The 23,568-nt window shown below is 38.3% G+C and overlaps 1 long non-coding RNA gene across 2 annotated transcripts; it reads left to right on the top strand.

Moving 5' to 3' along the window:
• The first annotated feature begins 3,835 nt into the window (after positions 1-3,835).
• On the top strand, positions 3,836-23,339 carry LOC148848969 (uncharacterized). Of its 2 annotated transcripts, none has more exons than XR_016100237.1 (2): positions 3,836-3,989; positions 5,370-5,602. It is a non-coding gene; the product is annotated as an uncharacterized LOC148848969 (long non-coding RNA). The 2 variants fall into 2 exon arrangements; XR_016100238.1 differs by lacking the exon at positions 5,370-5,602 and adding an exon at positions 23,008-23,339 and having other exon boundaries at positions 3,839-3,989.
• The last annotated feature ends 229 nt before the right edge of the window (positions 23,340-23,568 follow it).

Here is a 23,568-nt window from a genome sequence, read left to right as displayed (position 1 = left end):
GCGGAGCCATGAATAGAAATCAAAGCGAGATTCAAAGGGCACTAAGAAAAAGGAACCCTAAGCACAAATCGATGGTGGAAAGAACTACTGAAATTGCTTTCCCTAATCTTATGAAGGTTTTCCGACACTGACATGCATAGCAGAGTGAACGATGTTGGTGCAGATGAATGGACGCCTGTCCAATACTCGAAGCATCTTTTAGAGTAAAAGAAATCATGTAAAATTACTCATGCACCCCTAAGAAGGTGGGACCAGCGATATGCATTAATTCAAACAACATGCCACATTAGTAACCGTCGTCGAACTGTATCGGGCATCGATTTGTTCCACACGCGTGACTGAATCGTAATGATTTCGCAAGCGCCAATCAAATGGCCCTACCAATAGGTGCCACGTAACCAAGCCTAACCAATCACAGAGTCCCGATGGGAAAATGAATCAGACGACCTTCATAGGATTAACACTAAGTTGATAAAGTCGTCACTCAAGAAGGGCTCTCCCCCCTACAAGCCTTTCCTCCCTCAAAGACCTGAGCATCTGAGAGGTCTCACAACGTAATTGTAACACCACCATCACCCATGGCAATGATATGGCCGAACCAGGAAGCCGAATTAACCCTATGCCCAAATTAAGTACATTGGAATGCAGGGGATCTCATTGACCCTATGAATGCCATACACACACATGATTAAACCTGACCAAAGCTTCACACAACCCTCTCTCAAAGCACAATGCAATACAAAAATGACAACAAATTAAGTACATCGGGACATAGAGGGTCTCATTGATTTCATCCAAAATGTAATTTACATATTTGCAAACAATGTACAACATTTATCAAGCGGTCCACTCATCCATTACCGCTTCAATATCCCAAAGTAGAGGTTCCCAAGCGTCATACGTTGTAAGCTCAGTTATCTCCACCTCGCAATCTACCACCAATGCGACGCTGATGAACACACAGTGCCTCGAGGTCCATGAGACTCCTTGCAGCTGTGGACAGTCTTGCCTTTGCTGCCTCCTTGTGACGGCGCACATCCGCTAGAGATCGCTCATAAACCAACGACAAATAACCAAGACCCACCCTCCAAAATATGTGTGCTAGTCGAATGACACGTTCCTTAACCTCCACGACATGGAAACCAATCGCAGAAAGACTTTCACAAGTCCTCAGCCACTGCACGAGGATTGGCTATGAAATTTGGTCATGGGGGAGGTTCATATCTTGAACATCACCGATGAGAGCGTATTCAGTGCCGGACTAACAATGACGGAGGGCAGCTCCACTGGAGGCATCCAACCAAACCAAACAACCGCCTTAGTAAAGCTCACTATTTTCCTTGTCACTACAAAGTTGTCTCATGGGTGAACCACCACGAACAGGTACCCTGTCGACAACATCATACCCCAAGGGGGCTATAACATTCTCCCCACAGTATTGCCTAAGCAACTGGTGGACCATGTTGTACTCCAGAGACAATGCCGACCCCATCGGAGACAGCGAGTTGGAACCCACGGATTCATTAATGGGCATCTATGCGTCATTTTGATTAAGAGCCATCCCCAACCATGAATATAAAAAGAGAAGAAGTGGTATACAAAAGCAAGAAAGGAAGATTAAGCACATGTAGTGATATGAAACAAGACACTCTGCATCTTTTTATAGGTGGCCTATGACCCAACAAAAGGAACTGAATAGTCGTGCCCAGATGAATCGCTGCGAGAGACAAAATAGCACGACTTGCTAGTATGCTTGCAAGAAGATGGAACGCTGTAACACACGTAAACTAGACGCAATGATACATCTAACACAGTCACTCAGCCAGCGGGAACCCGAGCGACACACGCGTCACCTATCACATCGACACATGCAAAATAATGACCACATCCGCAACTTAACAAGTGATTTACACAACACTGACTGTTTCCAGGAAACAAATCACCAAAAGACAGGGGGCTAAACCTTAGACCGCAATAAGCCACCAAGCACAAACATAGGGTACACATGATTTATGCAAAATATTGTGTCAGGCAAAAACACCAGACCCAACAAAATTACCACATAATTCAAAACAAGGGCAATATGATTATCGATAAGCTCCCACTTACCGATAAGTAGGGGGCTAATGTAGGTGTGTACAACTCACTTAGACCCTTAAAGAGTACAAAAATATAAAGAATAACACCACAGAATCACTTACAAGTAGTTTACAGTCAATCCTCCATGCTACGATAAACCTACGGTCCATCATGACCGTTGCGGTGAACCTGCAACATGCTAAGCAGAACCACGATAAGACAATGACCCACCAAGTCCAGTCCACACCAAACCTAAACAAGCCTCAGAAAGACTTGCCTACAAGACCTAAGCACATTTGAGCGCGTGATGAAGTCACACTCGTAGTGGTGTACGGGAAACTCATCGCTTTTGAACCCGTTCCGGGTAGCGGGTCGGGGAGGACAATGGGCCAAGCCCATGGTGAGGCCTGTTTGCGCCCAAACACACACAAACCCGTTACAATGAGGTACTTTGCAAATTGCAACATGGCATTAACGGATATCAACCTTCGAACGGTGACGTCATCGTCTCCACGTAGGATTAGTCGTGGTGTGCAAAAAAGTAGTAGCACATGTGAGTAATGAGGGAATTCGGGAATAAGGAAAGCTGATCCTTGATAATATTTTCATGAAACATGTGGTGATGCCCAGTAGTGTACCCAATAATTGCCAGTGAACAATATATTCCCTTTCTCGAGACGGAGCGAATATCCTTATCTCCTACCTTTTTGGATCTCAGGACCTTCTGCATAAATAGAGGGTCCTCCTCACGATAGGGATCATCGAATCTTGAGCATTTCCCATCACTAATATCCTCGAACCTTTGTTGTTTTTTGAAAGAAAACTTCCTCTCTTCATTTCGATATCGGGGAAAGGAGCTTGATTGACTGTCCTTACAGGCTTTCCCTCGTCTTTCGAAGAGACCATTCCCTAACCTAGCCTAATATATCCTCCCTACAGGTGCACGAACCCAATTTAAGCCTTAGCGTCAAGCACATAGCCAAAATGATCACGGACAATACTAGCAACCAAACAGTTCCCATAAGTGCTTTGAAAAACATCAAAATTGATTTTAATAGTGCCAGGTTGGAGCAATCCAACATACTAGTTTCCAACATTTATCAATTCGGTCAACTATTGGGGGCTTATTCACCTCTAAATTCTCCATAAGCATTCCAAGGGCCCAATCTAATACTGGAATGGGGACAGTTCTGTCGTTAAAGTTTAAGGTTCCAAATTTTCCAAATATTCCATAAAATGAATGCTAATTTCTCTCTCACAAGAAGTTTTTTATTCTCTTTTTATTGCCAACCCACCAATCTTTAAGATTATCATTATCACTTGAACCCTCTAGGGGAGAGTTAATGTTACTCCAAATTTCTTAATATAGGAGCAATTCTTGAAAAAATGTGATCAGTATCTTCCTCTTCACTACAAAAACTGCACGCTCCATCAATGTTACATCATCTTTCCGTTAAAAGGGACACTTGGATTTAGTATGGAAGAACATTTTAGAAGGTAAGTTGTTTTAATAGAAAATGTCCCCTCACACTATGGGAAAGTTTATTTTTAGAGGCTGTAGGCAGAGGCATTTGATAAAAAATGACTATAAGGATAGCCAATTATATTAGTTGAAACGTGTTATTTCAGAGGCACTTCATAGAAGCCTCTATATTGTATTTCATGCTCTAATAATTAAGGGCATTTTTGGTATTCTATTATTTTCAAACCCCAAAAAAATTATGACAATCAGCTTCGTCTTTTCTCCTCCTCACTCTCCATTCCATTGTAGCTATTCTCATTCTCCATTTATATTACAACTAAAGAACCAGTGCACTGTTTTTGGCAAGGGTTTTTGAGATTTTAGTAGACGGAAGGAACGACGGCAGCTCCGATGGCTAAGAAGAATGGCAATAACTCCATTGAAGCAGGTTAGGGATTTTAGATTTCAATTTTCTTTTGGCTTTCATATTTTACTTTTTTCATTCTATCCTCTTCTCCTCTTCCAAATAACCCTCTTCACCTTCTCCCAGCTCTATTCCAAACTATTTAACAGATTAAAAGCTCTAATGCAGAGTAGTGTATGAGCAAAGCTATACATACCTATAGTAGATTGGAAGAATGGCAATAACTCTCCTAGATTAGAAGAATAGATGGTGGTATTGGTTTAGGATTCCAGGTCTCCTGGATTAAAAGAATGAATGGATGGCAAAGCTATACCTGTAGCAGAAGCTCCGTAAGTTCCTTTGATTCTCCTTCCTTCCCCTTTTGTTTGGCGTAATATTATTTCCTATCCCGATTTTTTAAATTACAACTCATAAATTATGTTGATCTTTAACATTAGAAAATGGTTAACTTTTCATGGTTGCGAGCCTATTTTTCCACATTAATTACTTTTTTTTTGAATTTTGTCTACAATTTTCAGTTTTTTGTGCTAATATGTTTAAACATATTTGTTTTTTGCTTCTTAATTAAAGTTAGTAAATACTATCATTTTCTTGATACTATTGGTATGTCGGCTATAGAGACATTTGATTTTAGAAAAGTTCAATGTCGTGAAATAATAAAATTCCACCAAAATAAAAAATTAAAATATCTAGATGACATAGAGAATTCTAAAACTCTGCCTTAGAAAGAAGGCGGCTGATATAGAGTAGGTTAACAGAGGCAAATGGATGAAAGAACACTGTAAGCCAAAACTACTTAGTTGCTTATAAGTATAGGTATAAATTACAGTTAACCAACAGTAAATATGCTGGAGAGAGAACTGCCATCAGAACCCGGGCCATTAGGGTAAAGAATATATTGTTGAGTTTTTCCATCTTCTTAGCATCTTGTGCCTAATTTGTCTTAAACTTGAAACACTGAAAGTTTGTTGAACAATCAATTAGCAACCCAACAATATGCCATGCTCAAAAAAAAAAAAAAAACAAAACATCTTACAGCTAGCTATGATAGTTTAGTCTCAATTGCAGTCATCTAAAGTTATAATGGAAAATATCATGGTTGGAGTGGTTGACTGTCTATAAATACTAGATTTCATTACTCCTTTCATTTTGGATGAAATTGTGAAAGGGTGGCAGTCGGTGTCAAAATCCTCTACAACTACATGTAGAATAACAAATAGAATAAATTTTTCACATTAACTAATTGATCCATCTTTGTTTTAAAATTTGGGCTATTGTTTTTTTACTTAAAAGGAAGCACTTCTAGTCATATATGCATACAAGGTGATGTTCCGTGCCAGTTATTTTCATGAATAACAGAGTCACCATAAATTTGCTTATTTTTTGTCCTCTGTGTGATGTAAGGATTCTATGACAAACAAGCCCTGTGATGTAAGGATTCTAAAGGCCATATTTTTGGAATTTTGCTTCAAATTATTGGGCCTATTTATGAGGGAAATGGGCAGTTTTTGTGGGATGTGGTTTGTGGGAGTGGTTATTGTGAATGCAGTAGAAATAAAAGTTAGGCCTTCTATGTACAATCTATACTTGATTTTGAAGCAGGGGATCATTCAAAAATCTTGTCATTTCTTTTGAAAGTCATGTGTAAATTGTGTTACCAAGTCATTTACTGATTTGCAATTTAGTTATTTATAATTAACATATAGTTGTCAAATGCCTTGCCAGGCCAAAATGTTAGGCATCACCTAGCTGCCTTAGCTACACTGCCATTATCTTTGTGCTTGCAAACCTGTGTAATATGTAACTGCACCACCATTACTTGGATGCCATTGTCTTTGTTACTAGTTTTGTTTTGTTTTATTATTGGTCTAATTTTTTGAGCTATTAATTCCCGGTTGATCAATGATCAATCAAATAGCATATGATCTAGCCTGGGGAGTGGATGAAGGGCATTGTTTATACTGGTTTGTCAATGTCCTTAATTCAGTGCTCATAGGTGCTGAATTAAGTGGTGTGTTTTATTTCATAGTGAACTTTTGGCTTCATCCTTTCAACATTATAGGCCTTTTACATCTCTAATATTTAGGTTTTCTTGGATGCAGATGAGGCAATCCCACATAAGTTGTACCAGTCCAATAAGAAACCACTTTATCCTAATCTGATTCTCTTCTTAGCCACTTTCATTTTCTCTTCCTCAACTACATATTCCTAGGTAATATAGAAGTTGAGTTCTATATTGACATAACTAGGCACATCAAGCAAGGTAATTGTCATAGAGTTGTTTCTTGTTCATAGCCACCCATTTCCTAGTTGTGTAGATTTCCATGCCATGCAAAAGTTGCATCACAAATAAAAATTGCTTTGTTGTCACTTCCAATGTTTAGCTAACTTAGGATAACAAATTAGGGTGTCTCTTTATTTTTTTTGGCATCTGAATAGTCAAATTAGTCGACCAATAGTGAAAACTAGTGGGGGATTGAGTAGGGCGTAAGAACATCTTGATTCTATTCTTTTGTATTCAAATTTTAGAATTTTCATCCACTAAATAATTGGATTAGATGCAGATTTCACCCCACCCAAAACCAAACTCTATTGTTAAATTAAGAATCATACAACATGTAATTAGATGGTTAAAGATCTTTTGTTTTTGAAAAAATATAGTTATTAATTTGACTATTTTTTTTTTTTGCTTTTTGTTGTATTATTTTTTTTTCTTGCAAGTTGCAGAAGAAAAGAATGCAAATGGTGTTGAGATGAATTATTTTTTTCTTTTCTTAGAGTAGGATGTGAATTGTTTTTTGTTTTTTTATTTCATATGTTTTTTAGATGGATTGTTCTTTTATTTTGAATTTGTATCAATTAATATGAAACAATATTCAAAAACAATGGCTATCTTTTAATAGATATGTAAATGAATTATTTTAAATAGAAAATTAAATGTTTTTTATATAGGTTACACAAACTTTATGTATGACAAAATAGTTTTTTAAATCACAAATAAATGATCCTTAGAGACAATTTGGAAGTGCCTCTAAATAAGAGCAACTAATACTTTTAGCTATAATTATAAATGCTACTATACAACCTAAATAAATTTCTTAAAACTACTTTTAGAGGCCTCAAATTTAATTAAAATGCCCCTAAAAATGTATATTTAGTGGCATTCATGCATGCCTCTAGAAAATGCTTTTCGTGTCATTGCTTTGAGGGCAAGATTATGTGTATCAATATCTCATTTTTGGAGGCATTTATCAGATATGCCTTTAATTATAAGTCAAGTGCCTCTACAATATTTAGAGGCTAGGCATTTAAAGGCAATCACCTGAGTGCCTCTTATTCTTTTTAGAGGCATTTTTTGTTGCTATTTAGCTGATTTTTCTAGTAGTGCCTAATGGCAGTTCTCTCCTCCTTGATACTTCGAACCTTTCTCTCTTTCCCTTGCGTTTAGATGGCAACAACAAGGGGTGGCTCGAGCTTGTACTAGGAGGAAGAGAACACTCGAAGCTCATACATGGTGGTTCTCCCCTCAAGCATTCGAATGTTCTTTCCCAAGAGGAATAACAAAAGAAGAAGAAGAAAAGGAATTCACCTCTTTCCTTTTTTGGGGAAAAATGGATTAAAATAAAATAAAATGCCAATACAAGGGAAATATGTTGATGTGGCAATGTTACTTGAGAAGAGACTCATTTCCCCAAGTTGCTTTGATGCCTTGGGTCCCCTCCTCATTTCCTATTTATAGGGTTCAAGTAGGGGTAGTTTAGGTAGTTTAGGGGTTTATAGGGGTAAAATAGTTTAAGAAAGGTGAATTCAGGGATGTTCTAGGTAGGAGGAAAGGTAGGGGTATTTTGGGTATTTTGAAGGTTTTCATGGGTGTGTGGCCACTTCTTAGAGGGGGTTGAGTCGGCTCAGTTCACTTTGTTAAATGGACTTATCATCTAAATTTTTAAAATTGTGAATTTAGGAATACCTAAATTTTCAAGAAAACTCATTTTCTTGGTGACTCTTTTACCCAATGGGGATGAGATTCTTTGTGGGTTTAGGGACCAAGGTACAGTGTGAGAAAGTGTTAGGCACCCCACACATGCCCGGTTTAACTGGCCTTTACTTCACTAAATTTCCAAGGAAAGTTTTAATAATTCATGAGTTAAAGTAAAAAGAAATCACATACACTAAGAAAAACACAAGAATGATAGAAATATGTAACTAAAGAACCAACAATGGAAGAATTAAACTAAAATAAATACTAAATTAAGAAAAATAAAATGATCTAAGATGAACAAAGGAACCGAAACTATAGAAGCAAATGGACTTGAACCTAAATAAACAAATTAAGCTAAGATGTTGAAAGGAATGGTCTAAGAACATTGAAGAAAATATTGTGCTATGTTAATGTACTAATGAATTGAATTTTGACAAACATATGAAAAGTTAAGAAAACTTATTGCTAAACTAGTGGATAAAATAAATAAACTATCCAAGAAAAGAAAAACTAACCTGTTAAGGATCATGCTTCTCCAATATGGAATTTCAAATGTATTAGTATAGAACCAAGGGGGTGCTTATCAAGACAAACTAGTAATCGATGAGAAATATAATGCTGAATGGATGTTAGTTAAAGGATTGAAAATCTAAAATGGTACTTGACTAAAGAAAAAAAAGATAATAAAAATGGCCTAAAGAAGTGAACGTTAGTTTAAGGAAAATGACTAAGAGAGTGTTGAGCCTACCTAAGAAAGGAGCTATACAAAACATGAAATGATTAAATGGACCAAAAGGAACAATGTGAAAAAATGCTTCGTTGAAGTCTTATAGTAATTCAGATGCAAATATCAAATAAAAGATGGATTTAAAACAATAAAAATACTATCAGTAAACTAACTAAGAGGACAACCTATTGCAAATGCCATAAAACTAGACGAATGTTAATAGGAAACAAAAAATTGAATGATGATACTAACTAGACTGCATGCAACATCAAATCTAAAAAGTAAAGCCTAATAGCTATAAATTGGAAGATTATGACAAAAATTTTGAATGATGTTAATCTAGTGCCTAGCGATCCATAAAAATAATATTGACAAGAAAGATTAATTATGATGATTAAGAATAACTATTCAAATGACCTGAAACTTTATTGAGGATAAATGATAATTAAACTAAAATAGAAATCGTGATGATCTTATATTTTCACGAAGTTACATCATAACTGAATTAAGATGCAACTAAAAAAGGAAAGAGAAAGAACCTATCTAACAACAAAAAAAGGAAAAAGAAAAAAAATCACATATGGGTCCTAGCGTGTATTATAATGAGCATCTCCAAAAATGAATACCAAAGCCAACTAAACCTCTTTATATTATTCATAACAAATGAAATGATTGAAATTAAACAATGGAATGATTAAAGTGTATCACCACTACAAACTAGATGAATCTGGGCATAAGCTATTTGGAAATGTAGCTCTTGATGTGATAAAATTGTTGGGCGTCCCATGGTTTCTCTATTAATCAACATTTGACTACAAGCTTGCATCTAGCCTTGGGGATTGAAGATCACATAATCAACTAAGTTGTGTATTCTCCCTAAAAGGCTCCCGTCTTAGCTCTTGGGACATAATGAAGACTCTCTAATGGTCAAGGTGTCTCTCTCTTTAAGCTCTTGTGTGTTATTTGGGTTAGGAGAGGACCTCTATAATAAATAGTATATGCCCTTAGCTCCAATTAGATTGGTGTACATAAACAATTATAAGTGAATGAATAAAGTACATTATTGTTTCACGTTCTTATCGGTATATTTTCTGTGAATTATTTCTTAAACTAGACATTTATGAAACTCTTGTTAGTTTAGAATGTTCTTTACCCATTGGATAGATTTGTGGAGTTTATCCTAACAAGGCTGACATTAGTGTGTCGCCGAACTGGTGGAGCACCTTGTCTTAGTTGGTAGGATTAGACCCCAAGCATAGCCAATAGGTATTTGGAAGAAACACTGAATCCAAACCAATTTCTAGTAATGCCCTAGACCTTGGAGATAAATGAGCAAAATTCGAAAGTTACACTTAATCCCAGACTTGATTATATTACTGCACTGGATATCGAACTAAGCTGTCTTTGATGTGCCAACCAGTGAGATCCATCAAGGGTCAATTATTTGGGCATGTTGGGGCAGTTTAGGAAATTACTTAAGTGGGTGATCATAGTGATAGGATCGATCCCTTTGTCAGACAAAGTGAATATCATGCTTTGCACTCTCTGTGATGAAAACCTAAACTGCTGGTAGTGGATTTCAACTGTTTTTGAAATCTGATTTGCAAAATGCATTTATATGTTATATTACTATATTGTGAAAAAGGTTTACAAAATGTTTTAATTTGGGATCCATTTGAGTAGAGAGTGTGACACTGCATTTTGTAGACAGGGAAGGGGTCATTCCCTGTGAGCAGTGTTCTAATGATTATGGGCCGCAAAGTTAGGTGCAAGGGACTATTATAGGGCTGATTACCTGATGTGTTTTTATCGTACATAAGTCCATTATCCTTGGGTCTTCATAGGGTGGCTAAATCCAAGGATCATTTAAGTGTAAATATTGGGTCCAAATTGAGCCCAAGCTAAATGGGTCATTTGTTCGCTGCCTTGAGTAGTGAATTCGGCCTAACCTCTTCCAGAGGTAGGTCCAAACCTTTATGGGCCTAAGGCTCAAAGTGGCCAAGCAACACATTGAGACATGAACCATTAAAGAAAATGGGCCTAAGGCCCATTACTAATATGATTAGTTAAGTGATCACAAGTTGTTATGTGACTTGGGTTGAAAATGGGCATGGATCTAGGTATGAAGCATCTATCCTCATAAGAGGGTAATGCTTATCAATTAAAGGTTCCTAATTAGATTAGGAGAATGCTCTATATAAAGGAGAAAGAAGGGAGAGTCCAGTTCAGCTAATTCTCTCCACTCTCTTGCTCTCTTCTCTTCCCCCTTGTTTCCTAGAAACCTTAATTTGACTTAGCTTTGACAAGAGCTATTTTCTATCAGTCTTCTATTGTATTTTTGCAAAAAAACATCAAGGCATATTAGGTTCACATTGCCAATTCGATCCAAGTAAGTTGGAGAATAGTTTTGATGAAACGGTGTTGCTGAATTGACTTTATATATATACTGCGCCATCTTCAGTTGGAGGCTGGTTATGGAACTGATATTAAGTGTGAAACACCACTTTGGGAACAACATTTTGTGGTTTCTGTATCATGTATGATCAGTTTTAATTTGGGTTTCAAATCTGGTATGATTTAGTGTAAGATCGATTCTAAAATTTTAGATTTCAAAATCATTGGGAAATCGGTTCCCAAGTTGGGTCAGATTTTTTTTGTAAATTTGGCCAGCCACCAAACTTGGTTTGGCCATGTAAAACCTGATTTCTAACCCTTCCTACATTGTATTTATAGGGAAGTTTGAGTTTATCTTGCATTAAATCTTAATGGCAGAAATTTGATGTTGAAAGATTAATGGTTGTGGTTAAAGTCTTTCTTAGGTTGGGAAAGGGAGTCTTAGTAGTTCACCAATAAGGAGTGGACATGTGGAGTTAGAGTGCAATCCTACTTTGTTTTGGATTGGGATAGAACTTTCAAGATAAGATAAAGCCCAAAAAGGGTGAGACATTCTAGTCCCATGGTATTATTATGGGGGATCCCAATTTTATTGTTGTGGTTTCGAAAATGGTTTGAGTTAGGGTCTCAGGATGGGTGGGTAAATGTTATTGGATTCAAGATATTTTGGTACCATTGGATTCAGAACTTCGGGCTCTACATGCCTATCCTTTCGAATTTCTATCTTGATATGAAATAAGATTTAGAATTAAAATGATCCCAATTGAATGATTGGAATTGGTTTCAACTTTGGGTATGAAGACAAAGGGGTAAATGCTGTCAGATTTGGGTGATCTTGGTATTGTCGAATTTGGAATTTGGGCTCTACATATCTATAGTGTTGGATTTCTAACTTGACATGAAATAACTGTTAGATAGTGTATGCCCTTAGCTTTAATTAGATTGATGTACTGATGCATTTATTGTAAATGAATAAAAGTATATAATTGTTTCATGTTATAATTGGTGTGTTTCTGTGTAGTTACTCTTAAATTGGACATTTATGAGACTCGTGTTAGTTTAGAATGTTCTTAACCGTTGGATAGATTTGGGGAAGTTTATCCTGCAAAGGCTGACACTGGTGTGCTGTCAAGAAGGTTGGGGTGGCCTGTCTAAGCTATTAGGGTTGGACCCGAAGCACATGCAATGTGCGTTTGTTCGAAACACTAAACCCGAACCAATTTCTAGTTATGCCCTAGACCTTGGAGACTGACGAGCAAAACTAGAAAGTTACACATAACCCCTAGATTCGATTATGGTACTGCACTGGATGTCGAATTGGGCTATCTTTGATATGCCAATCGGTGATATCCTTTGGGGGTCAAAACCTGGGTATGTTAGAGCAGTCTGAGAATTCACTCGAGTGGGTAATCATAGTGATAGGATCAACCCCTTTGTCAGACAAAGTGAATGATTGGGACTGCACTATCTCTGATGGAAACCAAAACTACTGACAATTGATTTCAAACTTGTTTGAGATTTGTTTTGCAAAATATATTTATATGATATACATATTATGTTTTAAGAAAAAGGTTTGCAAAATGTTTTAATTCCCATGACCCATCCGAGCAAAGAGTGCAACACTGCACCTTGCAGCCAGGGGAGACGTTCTTCCCTGTCGGGCAATGTTTGATCATTAAGGGCTAAGAGGTTAAGTGTAAGAGACCATTTAGGGCTGTTTACCTGATGGGCTATATCCTACTTAAGTCCATTGTCCTTGGGCCTTCATAGGATGGCTGGACTCAATGATCATTTAATGTAAATGTTGGGCCCATTAAGAGTTCATACTGATGGACTCGGGGGTTAATTGTACTTGACAGTGAATTTGGCCAAGCCTTTTCATAGAGGCTGGGCCAAACCCATATGGGCTCATGTAGGGTCGTTGTTGGGGTCTCATGCCATACAAAGTGAACCAAATGGGCCAGTAACTACTTAGGGATGTGAGCCACTTACTTAATGGGCCTAAAGCCCATGATTAATTAGATTAATCAAGTGGTTACATGACAGCTTAAGCAGTAATGTGACTTGGGCGAATATGGGTTTGGATAAGGGTATGGAGCACCCATTAGGATAAGAGGATAAGTCTTATCCACTTGGAGAGTCCAAATCCAAATAAAGATTTGGATTAGGAACCTTCTAATCAGATTAGGAGTGGTGCTCCTTAAGGTTTATAAATAGAGAGAAGGCAAACTGCTCCAGATATCACACTGCTCTCAGTTTTCTCTCTTTGTTCTTGCCGTCCCAGAAACCCTAATTCAACCTCCACTTCTTGGACTGATATTGATCAGTCCCTTGTTCGATCCAAGGTGTTGGATCACAGTTTTGCTGAACCAACTTCAATTCAAGCTATGTTATCTTCAGTGAAAGCTGGTTTTTGAACTCTCTTTGGGAATGAATTACCACTTTGGGAGCTACATTTGTGGAATCCGTATCAGGTATACTTCTCCCTTTCTGTTTATTTCAAATTTGGCTCGGTTTCGATGCAAGAACGATCATAGAAAAAGCAGTTTTTCTAAAACTGGGAATACGATTCTCAGAAGGGTAAAAGAATTTTTTTGAAATTTTGCCCAGCCATCTAGCATGGTTCGGCCATCCATATGATAGATTTCTCCTTCCTTCAATAAGGTTCAGGATCAAAACGATCCCGATCAGAGGATTGGAATTAGTTCTAACTTCGAGTCTTAAATTGGATTTGCATGATCTTAGTATTGTCAAATTTGGGATTTTGGGCTTTACTTACCCATGGTGTTGGATTTCCGACTTAATGGGAGATAAGGTTCATGATCAAAATGCTCCCGATCAGACAACCAAAATTGATTCCACTTCGAGCCTTAAGATGAAGGGGTAAACGGTGTTGTCGGTTTTGGAATCTTGCACTTTACATGCCTGTGATACCGGATTTCTGACTGACATGAGATAGGGTTAAGGATCAAAATGATCCCAACCAGATGATTGGAATTGGTTTTGGCTTTAGGTCTTAAGATGAAGGGGTAAACAGTGTCAGATTTGGGTGATCTTGGTATCGTTGGATTTGGAATTTTGGGATCAAAATTCTAAACCAAGGGTCAGGATTAGTTTTGGCCATGGGTCTTACAACGGAGGGGTAAACAATGCCAAATTTGGGTAATCTTGGTATCGTTGGATTTGAAATTTTAGTCTCTACATATCTCTTGAGTCAGATTTGTAATGTTCAGCCCAAGATTGAAAATATTCCAACCAAAGTGCTGCAGAGGGATAGATAAAGAAAAAGTCAGGATTGAAAATATTCCAACCAATCGAGTGTCAGGATCAGTTCTAGCACTTGGTTGTAAAATGGAGGAGTGAATAGTGTCGGGTTTGGGTAATCTTGGTATCATTGGATTCAAAATTTTAGAATCTGTGTTTGTTGGTTTAAATGGGTTAATTTGGTGGTCCAAAGAAAAAGTCATGAAAAATACCCTTAAGTCGATGAAGAAGTTGGCTGAAGTATTACTTAAAGATCATAGTGCTGCAGAGGGATAGACAAAGACTAAAGGGCATAAACATCGTGGGTCTACAGATTGCCCCTCTTTGTTGGAGGATAGTAATTCGAACAAAAAATCTTGAGGAGACGACCCATTTTTGCACAAAAATCTAATGAAATAGCTTTCCTATTTTTAAAAGAATGCTACTAAAAAAAATCTTTTCATGACAAAGATGATAATTAATTAAGAAAGATGATGATTGGAAATGATGCCCATAAAATTTCCTCCTACGGTGTATTCCCATATCTGTCTAGCATGTTTGTTTGTTGATAGAAGGATTGTGGTATCTCACGCAGGCCAATCCCTGGATCTTCCTAAAGGGGTTTTTCAAATGGAATCTTCCACCCATAACATTTTCATGGTTGTCTAAGACTACGATCGTCCCTGCAACAAAAGAATTGTGGAATCTTTCGCTGGGCAATTCCTTGAGAATTTTGAGATGCAAGGTTTAAAAGTAGAAAAATATAAAGGATGAGTTTGTTTATGAGAAAATTTCTTTCTACAAATAGACAGAGGAGTTTGGGAAAGTTACTCCTTAAGTGTGACTGAGAGACATCTAGCAAGTTCCTACACCAGAACCATGCGCATTTGATATAGATAGGTTAGCATGCATGGTTTTATGATATTTGGAGGTGGGTTAGCCACCTAATATGCAGATTAGGGGATAATGGGACTCAAGGCTCCCGTTATGGATGCAATGTAATGATAGTGCTAGGATGATGCAAGAAACAGAAGGTGTAAGGAACGCATACCTAGCATTTACTTGTGTTAAGTCTTGATAGCTAGAGTTGATGTTACTAGTTGTTTCCAATGCATTTACCTGTGTTAAGTCTTGATACCTAGCATTTCCTTTTTTTATTTCTCTTTCTTTTCTAGAAAGGACCTTTTAGAGTTTCATTACCATGTGTCTTTTGACTTGAGGTGTTTGTCACATTTGGAGTCCAAGGACTTTTTATAGGATGAAACATAGCTTAGGACTTGGATTAGCAAAAGAAAGGACAAGAAAAGCTCTTTAGATGGCACCTAGGGTCGGTTGAGGGGTTACGAGTGCTATGTATCACCTCTCTAAGAGTGATTGGGCAATTGGGGTCATGATCTTTTATTTTCATTATTTCTCTCTCTCTCTCTTTGTTTTCTTTTTTTTTTTTTATTTCAGAAAATTTCCTCTTATTTCTCTTCTTCTTTTTTCTGTTTGCTTTTGTTTTTGACCATGTCACCCTTGGTAAAGTGGATGTGTGTTTTCCTTCCTCAAAAAGCCCTAGGGAAGATAAATGGGGTAAAAGGAAAATATTTTTTGGATTTTTTATTTTTTTAGATTTTTAAAGGATTCATGAAAAGAAAAAGGCCAAGTCCAAAGTTGTTTATAAGGGATTAGATATGATCGTGGGTGGGTTAAGGTAAGTGTCCATCCAAAGATGGCCTCCCTTTGATGGATTATTTAATGTTTTCATATACCCCTATGGTTTGGTGGAGTGTTTTCCTTCATTGGGATGTTTTTGGTGCAGTGTAATGGGTTCCCTTTAAAGGACTTTTAATTTATATGTTCTTGAACAGAAGAGGCCAGGCTTCAACAATGGGTTACTAGGGATATATGTGTTTATGGGTGGTAGAAACCAACCAAAGAAGGCCTTTGTTTTGGTGAATTCCAAGGGACTAGTTTTCCCCTAGTATCAGCTTCATCCTGTAAGAAGGGTGGAAAAGACATTTTTTTTTGTGCCCTAAATTTTTGCCTGGATTTCCCTTTCGGGTTTTTAATTCAACGAGCTTTCTCTGTTCTCTCTTTTTTCTTTTTTGCTTTCTTTTATTTTATCCTAATTTTTGCCTGGACCTTCCTTTCAGGTTTTCAATCCAGCAGGTTACACATAATATTTTTTTATCCTATCAACATTGGTGAATTTAGGGAGTTTATGTCCATTGAGGTTGATGAGCTTGACTACATAACCAGGAAGTACCTCCTTAATGACATATGGTCCATCACAATTAGGTTTGAAAAGCTTCCCCTTACACAAGATTCAAGGTAGTGCCTATCTTGACCTTCTTAGGGTCTTCCTTATTTTCAAGGTTGATAGTTTCTATTTCATCATTACTAGGTTGTGGCCTTTCCTCATGTCATTCAAGAGATTCTGCTACTCCTTCAGATAATTCCCTATTTTCATCACTTGGACCATCCTCGGGGTTAGAAGTTAAGGTCAATTTGAAGACTTCAAATTTTCAAAACAATTTTTTTTTTAATTTTTAATTTTTTTTAGGTTTTTGATTTTTTTTTGGATTTTAGATTTATTTTTTATTTTTATTATTTTTTGAAAAACAAACTAATACTAAGAAAAACTATCCCCTTTTGAAAGAAGGTAATTGCTTGGATTGAAGATCAGGATGAAGAACCCCAATGGAGGATGCTCAAGGAAATTTAGGTACTTAGAACCATGAAATGAGTCTCTAAGGTTGAAGACAAATGTACTTGGAGGAATAATTGACTCATTATACCTAATGGGAGGTCTAATTTGATTTAAATGCATAAGAGATTAGAGAAAAATAATGTAGGAATTGAAAATCAATATAAGGATGAAAGTTGTTGACTAGGCCACATAAAGGGATGAAGGAGAAGATGAGAAACAACCACCAGAAAAAATGGATCATGTATGATTTTGCACTATACTTGATTGGGAATGCTGATGTATTTTTTTGGGTGAAGTTAATCTGGTTGGATCATGTTCTTCTCTCTTATCAATAGTGTTTTCATCCTAAAAAATGTGTGAGGGCTCCAGATTTGAGTCTATGTCAGTGATAGGTCCTTGGTTGGACAGCTTTGTGACTAAGTAATGATTGAGATTCTGATGTAACTGAAAGCTCTATAGCCCTGGACCAAGGCCAAATGTGGGCTTAAGTCTAGACCATGGTGGATCTAGTGAACCAAGCATTTGTGAGAAATTATGAGCCCTAAATTTAGACCAAAGTTGAGTGTAGGGTTAGGATTAGCCCATGGTGCATTAGTGTCTAGTGAATGGTTACCCAAAGATGGGTCTTGCTTCAATAGTTAATATTTTTGAGGCTTCAAACTTAGGCCTTGATCAAAGGCACACTTAGGAATTACCCATGGTGGGTTAGGAGGTTCAAGAGGTATAGCTTGTTGGAGATCCTAGAGTTCTACCTTGTTGGAGATCCCAGAGTCAATCCATTCTATGAGAAGCTTACTTCGCTTAATTTCTTGTAGGAGATCAGGGGCCATTTCATCTAGATCTAAGTCATAAATGGACTTGAGATTGAACCAATTTACGTCATGGCTAGCTTGTTTTACATCTTGATGGGTCCCATGCTACATGTCTAGACCTAGGTCAAAGATTGTCTCCAAGGAAAGATTGAGGCCAAGTTTGACTTGTTCTACACTGTATTAGGTTCCATGCTAGATTTTTGGATCTGAGTTAAAAGTGGGCCCTATGTTGTCCAAGTTTGGGTGATGCTTGTATTGCTCTTCATCTTGCCAACCTTTTGGTTCTATGCTAATGTTGGGGTCTTTATCAACCCAACTAGCCTTTTGTATCTATGTTTGAAAAGGACTCCGGGTCAACCTGCTGAGGCTCTATCCTTGGTTGACTAGGTATTGATCTTGCTTGACTTCTCTTGTACCATGATAGTCTTTTGATTCAATGATGGAGTCTTGGTTGACTCGATTTGAGTTTTCTACTACATTATAGCTTAGATTGGCTTATTCTCGTAGATTATCTTTTGATGTTGAACAATTGAAGTTGGTGCATCATAAATCCTTGCTTGAGTTTGAAGCCCATTCCCTATTTGGTCCACCTCGATTTCTAATGACTTGGCATCTGTGATTTGCTAGTTGTCAAATGAGATATTGATTGTTGATGATACTTCAAGGGGGAATATATTCCCAATTGTTAGAGAATCTTCCACTTAGCAACTTGCACAAATTAGGGCTTGAAAAGTATGATGATAAGTTAGAGTCAATCTACTAGCATATTCTTCATTCAAGCTCTTTAGGACCATTGAAATTTGGTCCTCCTCAATGGGCCACTTGAACCCTCCACCTAGCTATGAAGTCAATGAATGATTCTTTTGTTCCTTGCTCAACCAGTTCTAGCTTACACCTTGATAACAAGATGTTTGTGTTATATGAGTAGGGTCAGTGTTCATTAATCAAGACGCTGTAGGTCCTATTAGGCTCCTTAAGAATGAACAGGCTAAAATCTCATCAGTTAAGCCCATAGGTCTTATGATTTGTTGATACATTCTGATGTGAGCCCTTGGGCACCCAGTTCCATTGTATTTGTCCACGCCAGGCCACTTGGGCACCACAGTCCCATCATTCTTAGAATCATCCAAAAAATAATGGGTTTTGTATTTTTTTATTCCAAAAACTATTTAGGTGTTTGGCGTATATTTTTAGAAGTTTCATTTCAATATTTGTGAGTTATAAAAGAAATTACCTTCCAAGATTTAAAACAAGTGATGCAACGATAGAAGAGATGCTCATAATTTACACCATACATACATACATACATACATACATACGTACGTACGTATGTACAAGCTTTTTCTTCTTAAAACAATGGGAAATTTCCCGATCAGTACCCTATATTTTGGCTCGAGTGACAATTTGTTCCCCAAACTTTAAAATGCGACAATCCAGTACCCGAACTTTCAAAACATGACAATCTGGTATTTGCCGTTAACCGACTGTCAACCATCGCCATCATATGACACCATATTCAAATAAATAATTATAAAATGCCAAAATTACCCTTATTGATAATTTTTGGACCCCTTTACCCCTTCCTCTTTAAACAAATAAAAGAAGGGTAAAAGACTCGCTCATCTTCAGTACTGGGTTAGAAGACCGGCGAAGAGGGTCTCCAATCTTCATTGTCGAGCATGTGGATGGCTCCCTATTAGAAGACTAGTGAAGAGGATCTTCGGTCTGAAGGTAAGTTGTTGCCGTCACTTCCTATCCTCCTTCATTGCTAACTGACGAAGGAGGACCATTTTTTTCTTGATTGTTGCTGGTTCATTGGGAGTGATGGCAAGAACTGAAGAGCCTGGTAGATGTTTTAGATGTTGTAGAAAGGCAACGGGGAGCTGCTGTAAGAAACAATGAACTATCAAGAGTCAAGAAAACAAAATTAAGAATTAATAAAAATGATTTAATGAAACAGACACTCTGAGAGAGGGAGAGAGACATGTCAATTCGCTCCCTGAGCTTGAGAAGAAGTTTCTCGTTATTGTCCTCAACAACCTTGATGATTCTATCCATGAGGAGCTTCTTGTCATCAACACCAAGTTGGGTATTGTCAACCTCATTTCGAACAACCCTTCCACTTATCCAGGGCCTACGTAAGCGTTTCCCTCTTCAAACGGTCGTATGTAGGGAGCCTCTCAATGGCAACCTGATGTTACCGTTTCCGGTCACGTGTCAATCTTTTTTCTTGATGTATCAATTGTTTTGGCTAAGTACCTCGTCATCTCGTTTGCTCCCAAGTGGCCTGTGACTCAGAGGCTGAAGTGGAACTCCCTGGTGGTGAACTGCCTTGATGGTGAACTACCTTGATGAGTTGCTTGGAGGTGAGCTACCTTGATGACGATCTCCCTAGTGTAGTGCAACCCGACTGCTATCGGCGAGAGGTGATCTGGCTACCAGTAACGAAGGGAACTGAACTGGCTACTCCTTGCTAGCGGTGATCTGCTCATCTTTGCTGGGGGACTTGCGAGAACTAAATCAGAGAACCAGGGGGTGTCTACCCGGTGAGGTCACTCCGATGGCTAAGTTAGCGTAGTATAGTAGTAGAGACAACTTGAAGATGATAAGAGGATGAGAGAGTTAGAGAGTAGAGGTTACCCATCCCTTTTCGCATCATATCCCTGCCCCTAGGGGGGTGAGGTCTTTATATACTGGAGTTCTCATGGGTTAGGTGGAGCAGTTCCTGGATCCCAGTTGTGAAGGGATTGGCTTGCGTGTTAGGTGGGTGAAAAGCCATTAAACCGTAAAACTGTCCCTTCCATCAGAACTTGGGAGTGGGTGAGCTAATATAGCCGTTACAAGTCACAATCCCGTAAAATGCGGGGTACGGTGGTGAGATCCTCGAGGTTGTCAGGTTGGCGCTTGTGTCAGGCTGCCAGGTCGGTGCCTAGGCCAGGTCGTCAGCTTGCGTCAAGGCCAGGCTGCCCGCTTGTGCCAGGGCCAGGCTGCCAGCTCGTGCCAGGGCCAGGCTGCCAGCTTGTGCTAGGGCCAAGTTGCCATCTCGTGCCAGGCCACGCCAGTGGGACACCACCATTTTAGCAAAGGCAAGTTGTTGTCAAAGTGGTCCTAGGTGTCACCTAGTTGTTTTGAGTTGCCAGACTACACGATGGCGAGCTGCCTGAGTGTTGCATGATGGCGAGCTGCCTAGAGGCAAGCTGCCTGCGAGTGTTGCATGATGGCGAGCTGCCTGTGAGTGCTGCATGATGGCGAGCTGCCTGCGAGTGCTGCATGTTGGCAAGCTGCTTGCGAGTGCTGCATGATGGTGAGCTGCCTGCGAGTGCTGCATGTTAGCGAGCTGCTTGCGAGTGCTGCATGATGGTGAGCTGCCTGCGAGTGCTGCATGATGGCGAGCTGCCTGTGAGTGCTACATGATGGTGAGCTGCCTGTGAGTGCTGCACTTAGTTGGCATGAGGTGCTAGGTGTCACAATGTCACTGGAGGGCCAAATCCGCCCTCATCACAACCCATTTCAGCTCCCCCTCATCATCTCCATGCCTCCCGCTCAAACTAAAAGCATCCGGTAGAGCGCTCTAGACCTAGTGACTCATTGAGCCTGATCAGGGCAGATTTGGCCCTCCACTGACATCATGACACATGGCATATCAGAGCCAATCCCCCACTCCCCCTCTTCCAAACAGCAATCCTTACTATTAGTCTATCCCGTACAAACAGAGCAACCCTCTTTTTATAGTTCTTTGACGCTTAGTCAACTCTCACTGAAAAGAACAAAACATCACTATACAGATTCAGACGATATTTACTTTGAAAATGGGTGTGAAAATCTCAGACTGAAAGTTGAGTATGTACTACAAAACTGGGTGTTCACTTATATGGTTTTAGGAGATGAGATAAACTATGGGACTGATAGATGCTGTAGATCCGTGTTTACTTGGCTTGTATATGTTGTAAGATTATCACAAAGCGGTAAACAGGGAGACCTAACTCCTCCTATACAAATCAAAACCAGTGCTTCAGCACCACCAGAGCAGTAAATAGCAATCCTTTCGGTTACTCTAGCTCACACAAACAGAGCAACCCTCTTTTTGTAGTTTTTTTACTCTTAGTCAACTCTCCTATGAAAAGAACAGAACATCGCTATACAGATTCAGACAATATTCTACTCTGCAATGTTTCTCTTGGGCTTCTCTTCTCAGAGAAGGATTGCAGAGAGAGATTTTGAGAAAAAAAAAGTTTTGCTGGTGTGTCAAAGATTACTACTCTTTAGTCTTCAGAGACTCCGGAACTGAATTCTGGTGGAGTGAATCCAAGCTTTTCTGGTGGCATATTCCGCTTATCAGCACCGACAGGGAGAACTATGCTCTTTGGAAGATTAGAGCAGTGGATTCCACTCGTAGTGAAAGGTTATTATAGTGGAGGTCATTTTTATCATTTCGAAAATGACTCAGTCAGTTATTGAAAATGAGATGTGTATTTGCATCTTTTTATGTGCTGGTTGACGGTCCAGGTACTAGATTGTCGTGTTTTAAAAATTCGAGTACTAGATTGTCACATTTTAAAGTGCAGGGACCAAATTATCACTCGAGCCAAACTACAGGGTACTGATCAGAAAATTTCCCTAAAACAATATATTGTTTAAGAAAATGAAGACTTAAAAATTTCCCTCGATACTCATTTAAATAAATTACTTTTCTACACAAATATTGTGTTCTCCTAAATCAAAATGGCATCTGTGATCTCATATACAGAATTTTGTTATTATTGAAACTATCAAAAAGTAGAACTTTTGTTATAACTCAAAAAATTATGTTGATATAATGGGCATCAAGTTTCTTTCCTTTCATCTTTCTTCTTTCAATAGACATTAGAGATCGGATTGAGTTTCAAGAGAAACATTAACATGTGGATAGATAGAATGACACAGATTGGTGCATACAATAGTTCAACCATAAAATAGATTGAAGACCCATCGGATTGTCCTATTTAATTCAATGATGAAATAACACTCGATTTAGAGAAACATATATATGTTCTAAATGAACATGAGAAGAAAAAATCAAAGTATCAAATAGCTCAACGAATCAAATTCATGTTTTTGAATTTTACAAAATAGAATCAAGTCTAGGACAAAAAGGGTTCTTAATCTCATGACCCATTCATCATTAGTGGTTTTCCTAATGGCGCATGAAACAGAGGAAATAGAAGAATAGTTACAAGAGAAGTTGACCATCAATGGAGAAGATAACCAGATCTCGTATAGCCGTTGAATAGAGGAAGAATCGTTGTGCAGAGAGAGAGAGAGAGAGAGAGAGAGAGAGACGTTGAGAAGAGTGACAACGAAAGGAGGAAGAATAGGGTTAAGGGTTTTTCGAATTCACATTGTATTGGGATCATCTCCCACTGACAACTTTGGGAGATGTATACAATGCATGGTGAAATGTGCATGTGGGGCATTTGTAGGGCGTAGATGTAATCTCAGACTTTTCTTCTTATTAATGTTATATATTTGTACAAAGTTACCTTAATACCCCTTTACTCACCTGTAAACCGATAACATTTGCTCATTTTACTTAGAGGACAGCCAGAATTGTTCGTTCACCAGAATTGAATTCTCAGAAGTGAAAATCTTTCACTTCTTAGAAATGGGCTACTAGGCATATTTTTCTATTTTGGATAGAATCTGATTTGGGTAAACGACACAACCAAACATCATTCTCATCAGGAAAATCGTGAGAATCGTTAGAATCAATTCCC

The sequence above is a fragment of the Nelumbo lutea genome, chromosome 6, assembly GCF_056320005.1.
Source record: "Nelumbo lutea isolate HS-2025 chromosome 6, American lotus-T2T, whole genome shotgun sequence".
NCBI lineage: Eukaryota > Viridiplantae > Streptophyta > Magnoliopsida > Proteales > Nelumbonaceae > Nelumbo > Nelumbo lutea.
Note: the sequence above shows the minus strand (reverse complement) of the source record. Positions and strands in the feature narration are given on the sequence as shown.